At 32.5% G+C, this 19173-nt stretch overlaps 1 protein-coding gene and 1 pseudogene across 1 annotated transcript in view; one reads left to right on the top strand and one right to left on the bottom strand.

The window, feature by feature from the left end:
- Il1rapl2 (interleukin 1 receptor accessory protein like 2) overlaps nucleotides 1-19173 on the top strand; it is a 1069701-nt gene that overhangs the window by 321400 nt on the left and 729128 nt on the right. The gene's annotated exons all lie outside the window — the stretch shown is intronic.
- On the bottom strand, nucleotides 4912-5689 carry LOC101967377 (small ribosomal subunit protein eS1 pseudogene; annotated as a pseudogene).

The following is a 19173-nucleotide window of genomic DNA, read 5'->3' as shown; positions in this document are numbered from 1 at the left end:
AGTTCTTAGAGATAAATGAAAATACAGACACAACATATCAGAATCTATGGGACACAATGAAAGCAGTTTTAAGAGGGAAATTCATTGCCTAGAGGTCATTCCTCAAAAAAAGAAAAAAAACAACAAATAAATGAGCTCACACTTCTTCTCAAAGCCCTAGAAAAGGAAGAGCAAAACAACAGCAAATGCAGCAGAAGGCAAGAAATAATTAAAATCAGAGCATCAGAGCGGAAATCAACGAAATGGAAACAAAAGAAAATATTGAAAAAATTGACAAAACTAAAAGTTGGTTCTTCAAAAAAATAAATAAGATCGACAGACCCTTAGCCATGCTAACAAAGAGAAGAAGAGAGAGAACTCAAATTACTAACATACGGGATGAAAAAGGCAACATCACAACAGATACTACAGAAATACAGAAGACAATTAGGAATTATTTTGAAAACCTATATTCCAATAAAATAGAAGATAGTGAAGACATCCATAAATTTCTTAAGTCATATGATTTGCCCAACTGAGTCAGGAGGATACACACAATTTGAACAGACCAATATCAATAGATGAAATAGAAGAAGCAATCAAAAGACTACCAACCAAGGAAAGCCCAGGACCGGATGGGTCTACAGCAGAGTTTTACAATTTCCTTTTATAAATTTAGTTGATTTTTTTCCTGTTATCCTGTAAATGCAGGAGAGTTGAATTGCAAGCCAGATCCTAATGATATAATGTTAATTTGTTTTAAAAGTAATCTGTTGTTAGGAGATTATGTACTTCAAACATTTTTAGTTCTTGATTTACTTTTCACTTAATATCGTATACTCTACATCTCTAGCTTCAAGAGGATTTTCATTTCTAAATATTCATGCCTTATGTATAAATGCAATTATGTATTTTCAAGCACATATAAAATTAATAAATGTTTCATTATATAATTTAACAAAAAAAGGTGAAGGAGGTGAGCAAAAGAAAAGACGAAGCAGGTGATTGTATTATTATAATACCTCTTTTCCTCCCATCTCTCTCCTTCTGTTAGGGTCTATCTGTACCTATTTGTCAAGGAGATATTTGTACACTGAAGAAACATGATATTTAATAGCAGAAGCTAAGAATGATGTAGAACTAGTACCTGATGCCCAAAGAGGACAGGCCAGGTTGGGTTTACATAATGGGAGGTATAAAGGCCCTGGGTAGTAGAGGAATATGTGGCATTAATTGTGAGAAGACCAATAAAGAGAAAGGAAAAAGGAAGAGATAGATTTTATCTACTTCAGAACTTTGATCATTGTTAGGCATTATTTATTTCTACTTCTGAGAACATTCAAATTATCTGGAAGAGTTAAAATACTTTACAATACTAGAGTTTGGATTGTGAAATTTCTACTTTTTAACTTACTGATGTTAGAAAGGGTTTGGTATTTCCTGCCAGAATTCTCTTGGAATCTTCCACTGGCACAGCCCTAGAAATACTAACTTTGAAAAATGGCATTTGGCTGGCAGTCCCTGACATAACCACTCTTGAATTTCTACTAAAATACCTATGAAGACATAGAAAAATGATGAAAACTCACAAGAATACTGATAATTCAGAATGGCAGTGAAATTATTGCCATAGACAGGGAGAAACTTCCACTAGTTAAAAATCAGTAAGCAATGAATTGAAAAGTGCAATTCATGAGCTTCCCATACTATGCTGCTTGAAATTTGGTAAGCTAAACATTGAAAACATGAAACTAAGATATGTTCCCGTACAGTCTAAATCCTGGTTCCAAAACACTGTGTGGTAGATATATTTTACATTGCTAGCAGACTGGACTCCCCCTCCCCTGCCAAACATTTTGCTTTTCTTCCTATATGTACTTGGCAACTGGAACTCCTAGAAAACAATGAAGAAAAGCGGCAAATGGAAATGGCTTTGGAATTTTGAATACGAAGCAGTAGTGAATCTTTTTTTTTTTTTTTTAATTCAGTCTCCACAAACACATTACTGTAGGTAGGAACAGAGAAAGAACCAGTAGAAATGCATACCAGGGATTCTAATTTTTGTGTGTGTATTGCATTAGTTCAGATTTTCAACAAAGAAAGTATATGGGTCAGGAAGAGGATCTAGTTTTCCATCAAAGAAGGTACATTAGGTAAATCAAGTTAGACACTGAGATCAGGCCTCTGAGAGCATATATATCTACCTGTTATCCAACTGTATATCTGAGAAAGGAATATACCTAATAGCCAGGTTGAGCTTAGTTTAGAAAATTGTTTTCTCCTAACTATTGGCTAAAATGGGATCAAGATAGATTGCAACTCCTTTAAAAATAAGCAATAAAGAAAAAAATTATAGAGCATTCAGAAAACTTGCAAACAAGCTAAAAGCAAGATCATTCTGCATATTTAGACGTTTCTGAAAATGAGTTTTAAAGGAATCAGTAAAATATTAGAATTTTTTATTTTGGCTAAAATGCATGAAGACATAGCTTTTTTGAAGGAGAATACAAAGTGGCAGATATTCATAACCTTTTGTGAGGTCACAGGCTGTTTTTAAAATTTGATGAAATTTCCATATCCTTTCCCTACATAAGACAAATTTATAAATTTTCTCATTTTTTTCCATTCGGTTTCTGGTGTTTGATATATCATCTTAAACTTGTCTGTGAACTTCAGTTTAAGAGCTTTTGCCATAATAAAAAACATAAGTGAATATGCTAAGAATGGGACTATTGAAAATGAGAGACCAAACTCATGAGGGAGAAGATAATAACTCTGAAGATAGCCAGTATAAGTTGAAGTATTGCTAAGGGAAAAATAAATATAACCATATACACACACACACACACAATACACATACACACACACACACACTCACACACACAAACACACACATATGTGTGTGTATATGTGTTTTAAATCATAAGTGCCACTTCAAATTGTATCTCTGTACCACAAATTTGTCATGCATAACCATATATTTTTGAGCACACAAATAGAGCTATTAGAAGTTATAAATAATAAGAGGTTATAAATAATAAAGAAGTAAAGCAGAAAAAAGGTAAATATGTTGATATCATAGAAGTTGAGAGTAGAATAGTGGTATTCAGAAGCTGGGGGTTTGGTGATTGGGGATAAATTACAGGTGGGCAGGAGGAATAAGTTCCAGTTCCAGTTCTGTACTTAGATAGTTAAAAATAGTTAAAAGACAGGATTCTGAATGTTCCTAACACAAAGAAACAATACATTTGAGACAATGGACATGCTAATTGCCCTGACTTGATCATTACATATTGTATAATGGTATCAAAATATTACAGTATACCCCATAAATACGTACAATTATTGTATGCCAAATAAATTTACTTTATAAACACAGAAAACAATAGTGCTTAAGAACTCATTCTGTGGAATCAGGGCAGCTCTGCCACTTATTAGTTATATGGATTTGGATAAGGTAAGTAACTCATCTGAATGTGTTTCATGTATCTGAAACAGGAAGATTCATAGCTATGAATCAATGGGCTCTTATGAAAACTAAATGAGATAGTTGATCTAAAATGCTTACTGGTGGTTAGCAGGCTTTGTGACTAATAATATTGTTGCTACTTATTATTATGTGTGGTGGGATTATAGATGATTTTTAGTTTTTGTTATTTTTCTATATTTTCCAAATTTTTACACAATGAGCAGGTATTACTTTTGTAATCACAAGCCATGTTATTTTAAAAATAATTGTACACAAATGGTATGTAGTATGCTATAAAAACATGGAGAGAAGCACTATAGGGTCATAGAAAGTACTGCAATGCAAATTTTTAAAACATTTTTTTCTGATTTGGGGCAAGAAACGTGTACTAGTTATAATAAGTCATTTCATTATAAAAGTTTGTCTTATTGTTATTTTTAGTTATACATGACAGTAGAATGAATTTTGGTAAATAATACATATGCATAGTATAACTTATTCTAGTTAGGATCCCATTCTTGTGGTTATACATGATGTGGAGTTACCCTAGCCATGTATTAAAATGTAAGATAGGAAAGTTATATCTGATTAATTCTACTGTCCTTCCTATTTCCTCCCTTCCCTTCATTTCCCTTTGTCTAATTCAATGGACTGCTATTCTTCCCTTTCCACACTCCCTTGCTCCCTTGTTTTGGGTTAGCATCCACATATCACAGAGAACATTTTGCCTTTGGTTTTTTTGAGATTGACTTATTTCACTTAGCATGATATTCTCTACTTCCATCTATCTCATTCTTCTTTATTGCTAATATTCCATTGTGTATACATACCACATTTTTTCATCATCCATTCATTCATTGAAGGGCATCTAGATTGTTTCCATAGTTTTGGCTATTGTGAATAGAGCTTCTATAAATATTGATATGGTGGCGTCACTGTAGTATGCTGATTTTAAGTCTGTAGGGTTTAAATTGAGGAGTGGGATAACTGGGTCAAATGGTAGTTCCATTCCAAGTTTTCTAAGGAATCTCCATCCTGCTTTCCCTAGTGGTTGCACTAATTTGTAGTCACATCAACAACATATAAGAGTAAAAGTTTGTCTTATTTAAATGGCATTTGAGCTATATATACTCATTTTAGAGCATTGGTCCTCTACAGAAGAGTATAAAAAGTTAAGTTTCTCTTGTTTTGGAAAATGATAATTGGTGTTTTTTATGTACACTTTTTTCCATCTATGTTTTTGACCCTGTTGAGATGATATCAAATTAAATTTCCACATCCTGCTTTTTTGTAAACTAATATTTGGGAGAACTTATTCATGCAATTGAAACCTTCCAAAACATTATTTTTAATAGCTGTTTATGTGACTCAGCCATTCTGTAATTGATATATGCCTATATTGTTCGTGATGTTTTTCCATTACAAATAGGACTTTTTATTTGTCACTATTAAAAATCTGCATTTTAAACAGATTCTTGAACTGGTGGTTCATATCCATTTACTTGTTCAACTTTAGTGCCTGTACCATCCCCAGTAGCAATTCTAGAATGACTACCTTTACCATGAAAACTTCATGAGTTTTCTTAATTAAAGCTTGAGCTTCTTCAGCAATTTTACGTTCCTACCAAAGACATCACGAAGAGGATAAATAGACTGGTAAGCCTTTTCTGTGTCTTTCCCAATGCTGTCTTGACCACTTCTTTCAAGTCCTTTGTCTGTACCTCCTGAGTCATGTTTTCCATCATTTTTTCCAGATTTGATGGACCTATTAGTGCTGAGTATAAAAGGTCTTCCATATCTGAATGTTGCATATTTCTTTGTAAGGGCAACACAAACAGATGCAGCAAATAACCATAGATAGTCTTGACGTGAACATGAACTTCAATCATGGTCTGCCATTTTTTTTGACCATGGCACACATTTTGTCATGGGTAAGATCCATGCAATGAAAGGCAGTTTTTGCCCTGAACTTCCTTAGCAATTAGCATGAATTTTCTCAATGCAATTTTATCATTCTGCATATTGGCCAAAGCTCATTTAAGGCACATGACTTTTGAGGCCATCAGATGCAATTTTGGTTACTTGAGTGTTCATGACTAATGTTTTTCCAATATTTCTTATATTGAACATAGCCAATGCTTTCATATCATACCAATCTGTCTTAGAAAATGCATCAGTCACTTTCCTGTTAGCTCTCTTCTTGCCACCTTTCAAAAGGCACTTGTTCTTGCCAACCTCCATGGTGCTTTTCATAAAACTAAAAGCTGTTCATGATTTTGTTATGTTTGATGTTCCAACAAACATACATGTATATGATGCTTTTTTTCTGAATTTCATATCATTTCCCTATAATTGATCCTTAAAATGAGAAATATTAGGTCAAAATGAAGCATATTTTAAATAAAAAGCATAACATTCTTGATATATCATGATGCTTTCTAAAAAGGTTTTTAGCAATTTATAATCCTCCTCTAACCACTTCCTTAACTCTCCTGTCTTAGCATTCCCTTAGCAAAATATTTAACAATAATTCTCTATTAATTTAATTTTAAAAAATTTTAAGTTGTTTTAACTTCCATGATTTTGCCTATCCCCTTGAATATCTATTTTTTAATACCTATATTTTATTTATTTATTTTTATGTGGTGCTGAGGATCAAACCCAGGGCTTTACACAGGCTAGGTGAGTGCTCTATCACTGAGGCACAATCCTAGCCCTGAACATCTATTTAAAATGATTATTGTCCAATTGTAGTGCCTTCTCTATGAATTGTCCATATGTGACTTTTGCCATTTTGGGAGATTGTTTCGTAATTGTTAGTTATTCCTTTGTTACTTAGAAAAAAACCTATATAATCTGAATGCATTTGCATATTTAAAAAAGAAAACTTTGTTTAAAACAGTGCAATATGTATACGGGGTAAAAATGGGAGTTCGTAATCCATTTGAATCAAATGTATGAAATATGATATGTCAAGAGCTTTGTAATGTTTTGAACAACCAATAATAAATAAATAAATAATATTTATAATATTTTTGACCAGTGAGACTAGAGATCATAGTTCTCTTATGACAGCAAGAAAATGGAAAAAAAGTTTCACAGAACAATATCTAAATGCTGGTCCTGAGAGATTTTGTGATTTCTCGCCAAGGCTTTCCTTCAAACATGTGAAAATTAACATATCATCTGTTTTAATCCATAAATATACTCTTCAGCAATAGTTTTCACTTGAAAACTGTGTCATACTTGCTGAGCCAAACATTTTTTTTTCATTTGTTCTGTTCTCCTTTCTTAGTAGACCCAGAATGGACTGGATACTTTCCAAGACTGAAATTAAATATGATCTTACAGGATCTCAGTTCTTGGAAATTTTGTGAATGTGTATGTAACTATTGTGACAGGGCAAGAATGTAGTCTAGCCAGAGGATAAAATTCTCAATTAGGGTGTCCCTGGCATTCTTTTCTCAAGTTTTTTTTAACATTTTCATGCATATATTCAGAAATAAAACCTCTGGCATTGCTCTTACTGAGGCAATTTGCTTGTGCTCTTCCACAGACTTTCTCAGTCTCCTTGGTTCCTACAAATAAAGCCCAAGTTTGTTCATTGAAAGCATATTCTACACTAAGGTTAGCTAATGCTATGTTATGCATTCCTTGATACTATGCTTTTTCTTTTCATCCATTTTCACATGCATCATTAGTTTTCTTTTATTCTCCCCAACCTTTAGTAGTTTCCTGTATCTTAATTCTTCCATTTCATTCCCTGTTGAATTTATTTCCCTTCTCTTCCAAAAGATAAAGCTAAATATCCACAAGAAGAATCCATCCAAGAGTATTTTTTGAACTATGGGTTATGACCCATTAGTGGGTTGTAAAATCAATTGAGAAGATTACAACCAGCACTTCTAAAATGACAGAAAATAGAATATATCAGAGTATATCACATATAGTAAGGCAATTACCTTTTCATGAAACAAACATAGGAGTATACGGGGTCCAATCTAAAATGTATTTTATTCTGTGGGTCAAAGTAAAAAAAATGTTCAAGAAACAGTTTGGTAAAACACATTTTAGGATGACAGACATAGATTGAGACTCAATTTAAGGGCTTGAAAGTCAGGTAGCTGCCCTGGGTGCCAATTGGTATATTTGAAAACATTTCACAGATACAAAAATATCACTAAGGCTATAAACAGATGGAGAACATTGCATTTACTGGACTCTTCTCTAGGACAGCAGTGCATGTGAATAAGGTGGATGACTTTGTAGATATGGTTGTATATCTTAGAGCAGCAGGCAGAGAGACTTTCTAATGAATTGTACATCCTCATACTTCTCCATCTGCACATAGTGTTTGGTCCGTCTTCTCAATAGATGTTGAACCATTATTTAAAGAAATTTGGGGGCACCAAATTATTAGCCTGCTAAGTTGCTCATATATCTTGGCTCAGATCTGTGTAGTCCCTAAATGAGAGAAAAAATTGCTATTGTAAGAAATGTATATTTGCTGGTTAGGATAGCAAGATTTATTACCCATAATCCTGCAAGTTTCAGTGACTTAGCACAATAGAAAATTACTTCCCATTCATGTAGTAATCCATTGCAGGTGTGAGTAAGTAAGGGAGTAGCTTGCCTCCAAAGGTGATTCATGAATCCAGATTGCTTCTATGCTGTGACTCTTTCATAAGGCTTTCAGAATCTCTTCTCTACCCAGCCCAAGGATGGAAGATAGTGTAGAAGTCATACCCACTTACTAAATATTCCCATCTGGAAGTGATACCCATCATTTCTGTTCACATTCCACTAGCAAAAACAAGTTACTTGGTCACACCTGGATCCAAGAAAGGACTTGGAAGTAAAGTTCTCATTTCCTCCACCTAGCACCATCGCATGTTGTAGGGTGGGTATAGATTTTGATGAATAACTATTTTTTTTCAGTCACGATAAGTTATAGTAGTCACAAGAATCCTCCAGAAATTCCCAACACAGGTTTGGAGAACAAATCACTTCTCCTCTTACCATTTCTATGCTCTTTTGCAAAATGACAGGTTGTGTTGACCATTGTTGCATACATACTTTTTTTATTAATAAAAATAGGCCATTTCATTTTCTATCTTACTTAGGTTGTCATTGGAGCATCTTTACATTTAGCTGCATATTATTTTTAGTTTAAAATGAATGTAGTTGGCAAGCATGAAGTGTATAAGGTAGTAAATCCTAAATGTAGGCAGCTACCTAATTTATTCAGCTGCTGAGTTCCATTTGGTTGACCAGACAGAGTACTTTGCATTGTATGATTTGTGATATCTGGATGCAGTAGAATGGTTTTAAGTTCTGATTAAACAGAAAACTTAAAAAGATTTAAATGAAAAGCCAGTAATATCAAAAACATTACAATCTGGTTTAGATAAACAGTCACCTGAATGAATTGAATATAAACATTTATTTGGGGAAGAAAGCACTTGTGTAGAAATTGCTCTTATGATTATTATTTAAGCTTATGAGTACCAAAATAGTTCATAATTATGAATAACAATTGTTGGCAAGTGTGCTATTGCTTTATTAGCATTCTTGCCCAGAATTGGTATGGTGCTATTACTTATTGCTTTATTTTTCTTCTCTGATTATCAGAACAAAACATTGAAATTGAAATCCTCTAATAGCAATTAGAATTTTCATCAAGATACCTGTCAACATGTGGCTATAGAAAATCGTGTTGCTTCTATGTGAAATGTAATGTGAAAATATCTTCAAAATAATGAATTTAGGAGATTTGTTGAATGAATACTGATAAAATGACTTTGCTTCACTGAAATTATTCTAACATTAAATTTATATAATTAATTATTTTCTCTCTTTTTTCTTTTGTTTCCTGCTCTAGGTTAGTGAGCAAGTTAATTAAATGCTAATATTAAATTTACTTGAGTATGCAAAAAAGAATAGCCATCTGCACTGTTGTTTTACATGGCACAGTAGAAGTCTGTTTAATGAGAGGTATGGACCTATGGGTTTCTTGGTATAATCTGACTCTCTGAATGTTGATTCTTATTTAACAAATGACCAAAAAAAAAAAAAACAGCCAAAAATGGTCACATATGATATGGAATGTACTCATTTCACAAATAATTGATCAATAACCATCCTGAATTTAATTATTATTTTATATCAGTGTTTTCAATATTTTTCAAATTGAAATAATAGTTCTATGAATCTGAAACATTTCACATGAAAGGATCCTGCATGGAAATAAATTAGGAAACTGCTGAATATTCTCTCATAGATGATAATCATAATGCATGTTAGCATTTTAAGGGGTTTAAGAAATTTGTTATTTAAGCAGCCTATTTGACTTTTTAAATCTATAGATCTTTATTATAATCAAATAATTTTGTTTAATAAGTTTTAACTCTAATACTTCGATGTTTCCCAAACTCTTTTTTTCTTATAAGGGGGGAATAATAATCCTTACAGTTGTTAAAGGGCAAAATTGTTTTCACTTGCAATTCTGAAGTTGAAGTATATATTGAAAATAACATCTCACAAGTTTTCAAACAAAAACTGGCATAAGCATGAATGCATAATAGAATATTATTTGGCCATAAATAGATTATATTCTGACAAATGTTATAACATTGATAAAGCTTGAAAACATATTAAGTGAAAGGAGCCAGTTACATAATTCCATATACTATATGATTTAATTTATACAACATGTCAAGAATAAGAAAATCTATAAAGATAAAACGTAGGTTTATGATTGCTTAGGACTAGTTAGAGAGAAGGCTAGGAGGATGACAGCTAAAGAACAGTCTGTGTCTTTCTCATAACTAAAGTGTTGGAAAGTTAGCTGTGGTAATGATTACACATATCTGTGAATATACAGAAAACATTGAATTGCATACTTAAAATAGATGGATTGTATGGTATGTGAATTATATATTAAAACTCTTAAAGTAGTAATCACCACTTGATAAATATGTAAATGTCCAAAAGCTCTTCTTTTGAAATGTGGAGAAGATTTTTAAATAATGGGTTTATCCTGATAAAGTTGCTCACTATTCAATGATGTTCAGTCTAAATCATTAATAGCAATATCATTAACTTCAAAATTGATATGCCATGTGATTATTTTATAGGCTATGTGTAGATGGATATTTGTTCATGGGTAGATACACATATTTTTACTTAAACTGGTTTGCAATACCATGTAAAGTGTTGCCAGTATATTTTCCAAAAGTTCTAGCAGTAATATAAAATAATATAAATATGGTATTATCTCTGATTTGTGGCAATTAAAAACAAAATGAATAACTTGATAAAAGACATGGGAAGAATTTGGGACTCCATATTTTGTTGCAATTGTTGAAGAAAGGAAGACCACTTTCATATTCTGATTTTTTGTTTGTTTGCTTTGGTTCTTATCTCATGGGGTCTTTTATCTCAGTCTCCTTTGCTGATTCCTCCTTTCTTGAATCTCATAACATTGGAGTGCACCAGGACTTACTCTTTGGACCCATTCTCATTTCTATCTGTATTGATTTCCTCAGGATCTCATCTAGTTTTATGATTTTAAATATTGTTATGTGATGTATTAAGAACTGTGTAAGGTTTTGAACGACCAACAATAAAAAAATAAATAAATAAATAAACATGGATATGCACATATTAAAAAAAAAATATTGTTATGTTGATTACTTCATAATTTGTATCTCCAGAATTCTCTCCAGAACTCCAGATTGCTATGACTGATTTTCCATACTCATCATCTCCATTTGCATGTCTAATAAATATCACATACTTAATATATCCCAAACTAAACTGATCTTTCTTCCAAATCCATCTACATATCCATCACATCTTCACTTTCAGTTAATGGCTAATCTTTCTTGTTTCTCAGGTTAAAATCTTTGAGTTACCTTGATTGATCTTTTCTTGTACTTAAGTTATGCTGGAGCCTTCGGACCTTTGCACTAGCTATTCCCTCTATCTATACTGTACTTCCCTAATACTTGTATACTTTCCTCCAACACCCTGCTTCAAGTCTTTGTTCATATATCACCTTCCTTCTTAATATGGGTTTTATCAACCAGGCAACTTATAATCTCAACCACTCAATACCACTTATACCCTGCCTACTGGTTTCCATGATATCATCATCTAAATTACTGTAAAACTTACATGTTAATGTTTAACTGTCTTACTAGAATGTAAACTTCATGTAGGCAGAGATTTTTATTTTTAAAATTTGGTCTCTTTATTTATTCAGCACATAACACACTGCTAGCATTTTTATAAATATTTGTTCAATGAACAAATGATAGTATGTATGCAAGTTGTTGATGACCCTAATAATAGTTCCTCATATTTGGAAATAGCTGATGTGAATTTCCAAAACAAACAAGCAAATCACATCCTTTTATAGACTGCTTGGTATGTGTTTTCTGATTAGACCAATATGTACAATTATAATAATCACCAAGCATCTGTTCTTTAACTACATACCCTCTCCATTCATAGTCATTGCCCAGTCAAATTAAGTGCCAAATTGTAATCTTTGTCACCTACTCAAAATACTTTCAGTTTGTATAACTCCTCTAATAGAAAGTAAGCAAGGGTTTTGATTTCTGGATTTTCAAAAATCTTTCTTTTTTAAATATCTCCCATAAACAGTTTAAAAAGTAAAATCAAGAACATTTGGCATGAAAGTTTCTATTATGATACTATTTAATTATCATTCATATTTCATATTTAAAAAAATTCTCAGGATTTTTTCTCTCATATATGTTAGCTTGTCCCTTAAAGTAGATGGTTTACAACTTCACAAAGAAAACAAAATGATATATGTGCACAACTAGCACAATTAATTAATCTTGCTATGGGGATTTTAATTTCAGAATTTGGGACTTAAGTGACTCTTATATTTAAGTTGTCAACATTGGAGTTTCGTTAGTCTAAATTTTACATTTCATTTATGAACATGTGCCTATTCTAAAGAGGCAGCACTATCTATACATTACATGATGTCTGGTAGGAAATCCTAGCTTAGGATTCCCTTTCCTTGGTCTTATTTCAAGCAATTTCATTAACATAATATGTGATCTCAGGCTAATTGTTTAATTTCTGTGCTTTGGGTTGATTTTTTAAAATTTAAGAATACAGAGAAGTATTCTTCTGTACATGTTTAGATAAGACATTAATGTGGGTTTGACAGAACATAGGTTTTTGAGTCATATAGACCTGGATTCAAATCTTGATTCAACCATTAAGTAGCTTTGGCATTTTAGGGAAGTCTTTGGCATTGATTCTTGTTTCTGTCCTCTGTGAAATGGCAATAAGACCTACTTTATAAGGTTGTGAAGATTAGAAAATAATTTTAAAAGTTCCAAGCATAGTTACCCATACTAAACTTATTTCTCTGCCTTGTTCTTCTCCATCTGCCTTTGTTCTAGATATAAATGTTAGGTGAAACGTTAAATTTTATAAATGCTTACAGTGCCTGTCATTTAGTAGGTGCTAAAAATAGTAGTTCTCTTGGACATGCTGTAAGATAATTGAGGTTACTTAATAAGAAAGGTTGTTATAATAGTGGGAAAGGAAAATGAGGAAATTAGAAAAATAAATTTTTAAAGGAAAATATTGGTAAATACAATGATTATTCACATTTAACATAATGTTACATTGGTTTCACTTTCCCAAATGCCTAAAATATCCAAAAAATAAGTCTCTGCTCCATAGATAAGCCCATTATCTTACTGAGCCTGCATTTTTACACAGATTTCATGAGATATGTAATATAGTCTCATAACTTAGAAAAATGTTTACATTATCAATTCCAGTACTTTGTCCAACATATTTGACAATGAGAAGAGTTTCTATTGCTAAGTTTAATTAAGTGTATTATTTTCAAGGTTCACTGGCCCCTTGGAAATAAAAATCTTAGAGGAACATGTGTCTTTATTAATAGGAATCAGTTAATTTTAACAACTTCATGTATGCCTCCTTTAACATGCTCCTACAGAGAAATGAATAGCACATATGAACACTAAAGATAAATATTTATTAACATTTTGAAGAGGAAAGACCAGTTAGCAAGTTCATGGTCCTATTGCAGTATTTGTTTTTAACATATCTTGCCTTGATTTAATTCCCTGTTAGTCATGAGTTAACAGCAATGTGTTCCAAATCACATATAAGCATTAAAAAACTTCAAATAATTTATTTTCTCATTTTTCATCTTACTCTGGAATAAGATGGGTAAATACCATTTCCCCCTTTGTTTCATGAGTAGTTCTATTCCTATTGCTTTTAAAAAGATGTGTAAATATAGCTTCATAGTATGATGCATGATGATTTAGTATTTTTAGCTAAATTAGAAAGCCTAATATATAATCACATAGTGCTTTCTACAATTTCACATTTGGGGATAAGGAATATTTTCACCTATTTGTGAAAATAAAAAGATGTAAAGTAATATTTTTTAAAATCCAATTGTCCAAAAGGAAATAAATAGGTAAGAAAATAGCTGAATGAAATAGGGACTCTAAGACCTTAAGTTTTGAGATTGTGTTTCTGTTTCTTCTTTTATATTTTAAAATGAAAGAGTACTGCTTCCTTAAAGTGAATGTAGTTACCTTCTTCTAAGTTGTAGTTACCCAAAACAAGATAAACTAACAAATACTTGGCTTCTATTGGAAAATTGTACATAAAACCTGTTTCATGAAAGTAGCTTTTAATTTTTGATATTCAACTTAACAGGTCAGTTCAACAAACATTGACTCTGAGCGGTCTACCATGGTGTTTAAGAGCATAGGTTTTACAATCAAATAGACCTGGTTTGGTTTCCCATGCCACAATTTACTGTTTTTCATAGCATTATTCAACCACTAACCATCTTAGTTTATTCAATTGAAGAATTTGAATTGTGTGCTTTCAGTACCTACTTCGCAAGGATCTAGTGAGAATTCGACAGGAAAGTGTGGAAGTGTCATGTGCGCATGTGCCTGGTTATAGTAATAATTCAACAAATGGTGACTGTTAATTAAACTATATGCTGAACTTTATGTGCTGCTTATACAAAGATTAAAAAGAGATAATCCAATACTGAACCTTAAAAAACTTAAGAAAATAGATATAATCCAATATTGATATAATCTAATATTGAGCCTTAAGAAAACTAGGAGAAAAGTATGTATTGAGACATGGCTCTAATGTAGCTAGCTTGACAACACATTCCAATCAGTCACATTACTTAGTTGTCTACAATGCACATTTTATAGAAAATAAATGTTATACAAGGGATGCAAATGAGCTCTACATATGTGAATGTTCAAGAACATGTGAGTTTTCCAGCCCATACCATAGAAGTCCTAATAACGTGTAAGTTGGTCATGGTCTTATAGTACCAAATATCCTACTTATAAAATGTATTTTGAAGAAATTCCTTATAACCTTACATCTTTAGAGTAAGATCAAAATTTTAAAAAGAAATTTTACTTTGCTTCAAAGCAAAGTTTAAAAACAAAACTAGCATTTTGAAAATAGGTATACTTTTTTAAAAAAATAAAAAGCAATTTATTACTTTTGATTGCCATGTGTTGACTTCATACAAGTAATATGGATATAGGCTTTTCAAGGTTTATTTATTTGTTTATTTATTTATTTATTTATTTTTGCATTACTATTCTTAATGCTTTTTGAGGCTCAGAAGCATCACATGAAAAATTTGGGAGAGGCTAAAAGAGCAGCCTTGAGTTTCTCCAGGTTTATTGATCAATCACTGCTTATTACTGTGTAGGTGAAAGACAGCTCTTCAGAATGAAGTCAAGTGTATATAAATAACACAAACACAATATGATTTATTTTATGTAAAAAGTACATTTCTGTTAATAAAGTAAATATAAAAAATAATGTTATAGTTATAGCACTGAGAGTTAATTTCTCAAAAGCAAAGAAAGTGTGGGGTGTACCATAGGTCCTGATAAGTTAAAAAACATTAACTTTGTAATGCATTAGATAGTAGGTGGCCAAAGATAGATGTTTTCTATATAATCTACTCTCCTTCTGAATTCATTAGCTGATAGAGCTACATGAGTATCATTAGAAGAATGCCAAATCCTTCTTATGCCCAATTTACAAAATTCAGTTTTCCAATTAATTTAGCATTATATTCAGAAAGAGCCCTCTGTCAACTAGCAAGATTTGATTGCCAAATCAGTGCTCATGATGGCTACCCTCAAGCTTTTGCCAATTTCCTCTGAATCAGAAGAAAATTTATTTATTGTCTAGTGTAATATTTACATGTTGACTCTATTTTGATCTTTTCTTTAGCAATATATCATTCCTGGATAGAACATTAGGTATATTTATAAATAATGTATCTGGCCCTCTTGAGTGTCTTGTAAAGGAGTTCTGAAGACAATTGTAAAATAAAAGTTTAAATAAAAAGTGTTCAGCAACTCCAATACTGTAAAAAATAGATGCTTACTTTCCATGATGTCCACATTGAATGGTCACTTTCTCTGTGTATACCTGAGCAGTTACAGAAATGAGGAAGTCTTAGCCCTATCCTGAAGGATTTAATAGTCTAGTTGAGGATATTAACAAGTGAAAAGGTTTTTATATACACTGTGGTAAGTGGTCTCTCAGAATAAAATACAGGTGCTATGGGAACCCAAAAGAAGGGCAGATAAACAAAGTAGAGAGGACTTTATAAATTGGTAGAGAAACACATTTTGTTAGATAAGTTCTAAGATAACCTGTTACAAAGTGTATCATAATATCTATACTTATAATTCATCTTTTGGCATCCTCTCAAGTGACTAACCTGTTGCCTAAGTATTCCAAATGAAAAACAGAGAACTGTTGAGTTTTCTCTCTACCAAGATTGAGAAACTTTTATACTCTGAATCCAAGCTAACTGACTTAAAATAAGATGAACAATGAATCAAGAAAATAGGGCCTGGGGTTTTGCCTCAGGGGGGCTGGGGTTGTGTGGCTCAGGTAAGGTGCTGTCCTAGCATGCATGAGATATTGGGTTCAATCTTCTGTACCACATAAAATAAATTAAAGATATTGTGTCCACTTATAACTAAAAAAATAAATATTAAAATAGGGTTATGTTTCTAGATATAATAGACATTAATTTTTATGAGTATAAATATTTATTTTTTTCTCCATATACTTCAGCCATAATGCATGCTCTAAGGTGTTCCTGATGTTCCTGATAGTACGAATCATAAGTTCAGTCATCCCAAATAACCAAGCAAGATGAACTTGACATTAGCACATCTAATATATGTTTTGTAGCAAAACTCATGATCTCCATTTCCTTTTCATTCTCCATTTCTCTTTGTTGCACTTTTTTAGGAATGACTATTTTGCTTGGATAGTGAATTGAACAGCAATGAGAACGAGAGGGATTAGCCTGTGTTCCAGACAGACAAGATTAGGCTGTAGAAATCAAAAGGTGTCCAGGGACAGTTATACTGCAGAGGGTTGAAGGAATATTCTTTCTCTCTGACCTGAGCCAATAGGTCTACCTGAATTAATTCAGCTGGACAGCTATTTAAAAAATGCCATCTGGGTAAAATTTATTCAAAGGAAAACTGTGCTACCTTGAACACACTCTATAGATAGGCTTATATTTCACATAGCAGACATTGACTCTAGAGAAAAGGTTAACCACAGTTATTTTTATTTATTTATTTATTTATTTATTTATTTTTTGGTTTTCATAAAAGTTTTTTTTATTGTTGGTTGTTCAAAACATTACATAGTTCTTGATATATCATATTTCATACTTTGATTCAAGTGGGTTATGAACTCCCATTTTTACCCCATATACAGATTGCAGAATCACATCAGTTACACTTCCATTGATTTACATATTGACATACTCAAGTCTGTTGTATTCTGCTGCCTTTCCTATCCTCTACTATCCCCCCTCCCCTCCCCTCCCCTCCCCTCCCCTCTTCTCTCTCTACCCCCTCTACTGTAATTCATTTCTCCCCTTTGTATTATTTTTCCCTTTCCCCTCACTTCCTCTTGTATGTAATTTTGTATAACCCTGAGGGTCTCCTTCCATTTCCATGCAATTTCCCTTCTCTCTTAGTGATTTTTAATCATTAATTTAACAAATTTTCAAATCACAAGTAAGCAACATGGGGATATGCTTTTTCCCTTCTTGCCATCATTACCCATAAACCATGGATATTTTGAAGTATAGAATCAATTCATTTTAATACATATTTCTTAAATGTCTGTTATGTGAAGAAATGTAGTGATATACAAGACAGACTTAATTTCTCTCATCATGGGGCTTCCAGTCTGACAGGCAAGATAGATATTGTCCAAGTAGTTATAGATTTGATGGCTATTATGAAGAAAAGTTTTCAAGGTTAGGGGAGTATATAAGGAAGCCTAACCTTGCTGTGCAGGAGATAGATGTAGTCCAAGTCTCATCTACACTTTGGCTTAGAGATGCAAGGGACAAAGGAGGGAACCGTGAGCCTCTATTATTTGTCTGTAATTCTAAGTATAGCTGAAATATGCCTCAAAGTCACTGGGACACTTTCTTCAGGGGATGTTGGCATAGAATAGTCTCTAGTTGAGCCACGTGCTTTATATACAGCTGTTTCCTTTCTAACCTTGGATGTTTGCTGCTCTTTACACTCCTCCCAAGATAATGGAAAGTCATTTCAGCTTAGTGCTAAACACCCTATTCCTTGTTTCTCTGTAGCTTTCTAGAGGGAGGCTTAACCCTTGCCTGTTACTTGGGAACTCTTTTGGGTATGTTATCCAAGAATTCTATGGCATTCTCAGTCCTTTACCTATGTTCCACTTAATTTCAGAAGCTTTTCCACCAGCAAGAAAGGTAAAGAGTTAAATCTGGCTTCAGCCACTTCTATAGTTTATTCATTGATAGTCTTCTTTGACAAGCAGTGCATTTTCAGTAGTAGTCAGTTTTCCCTAATAGTTAAAAAAATATCAGAGATCAGGAAAGTAATTTGTAATAAAAGGGGGTCTGTGAAATTCAGTATTTATCTTGAAACTTACAATGATTCAAAGTTTCTTTCTGGGGTGAAAGGAAGTATATAATAAAGATGTGGGGGAATCAATAATTTTTTCTTTGCTCCACAAGTATTCTTCATAAAGCATGGTAAACTGTCTTTCAGAATACTTTCAAAAGAGGACTGAAGATCTGTCTTATTGTAACCCAAGTGAAAGGCATAGAGGAGAGAGTATGAACAGTCATCCCCTACTCCAATTTACCATGGTTCAATTTACAATGATTCAGTTTTATAATGGTATGAAGGCAATATGCATTCATAAGGAATAATACTTTGACTATTGATCCATTCCCCAGTTAGCTATACATGGTATGATCCGCACAATGCTGGGCAGCAGAGTGAGCAGCAGTTCCCAGTTAGCTTCACAATCATAAAAGGAAACAATCCATATTCTACAGTGCTGAGCTAGAATGTTCCATATGTCAAGTATATTAAACACATTTTCATTTTACAATTTTTTTTCAATTTTTGATGGGGTTTTCAGGATGCTACCCCATTGTAAAGTTGTTCACTTTTAATTTTTGTAGACTTGGCAGATAAAAGGTTTCTCTGGAATAAATTGAATGCAATAGGTGATCTGCCTCTGGGCAACTCACTTTCCTTCTCTAGGACTCCATTTTAACTTCTATGTAAGTGAGTGTTCAGCTGTAATACCAT

The sequence above is a fragment of the Ictidomys tridecemlineatus genome, chromosome X, assembly GCF_052094955.1.
Source record: "Ictidomys tridecemlineatus isolate mIctTri1 chromosome X, mIctTri1.hap1, whole genome shotgun sequence".
Classification (NCBI taxonomy): Eukaryota; Metazoa; Chordata; class Mammalia; order Rodentia; family Sciuridae; genus Ictidomys; species Ictidomys tridecemlineatus.
This window is presented reverse-complemented; position numbering and strand designations above follow the sequence as displayed.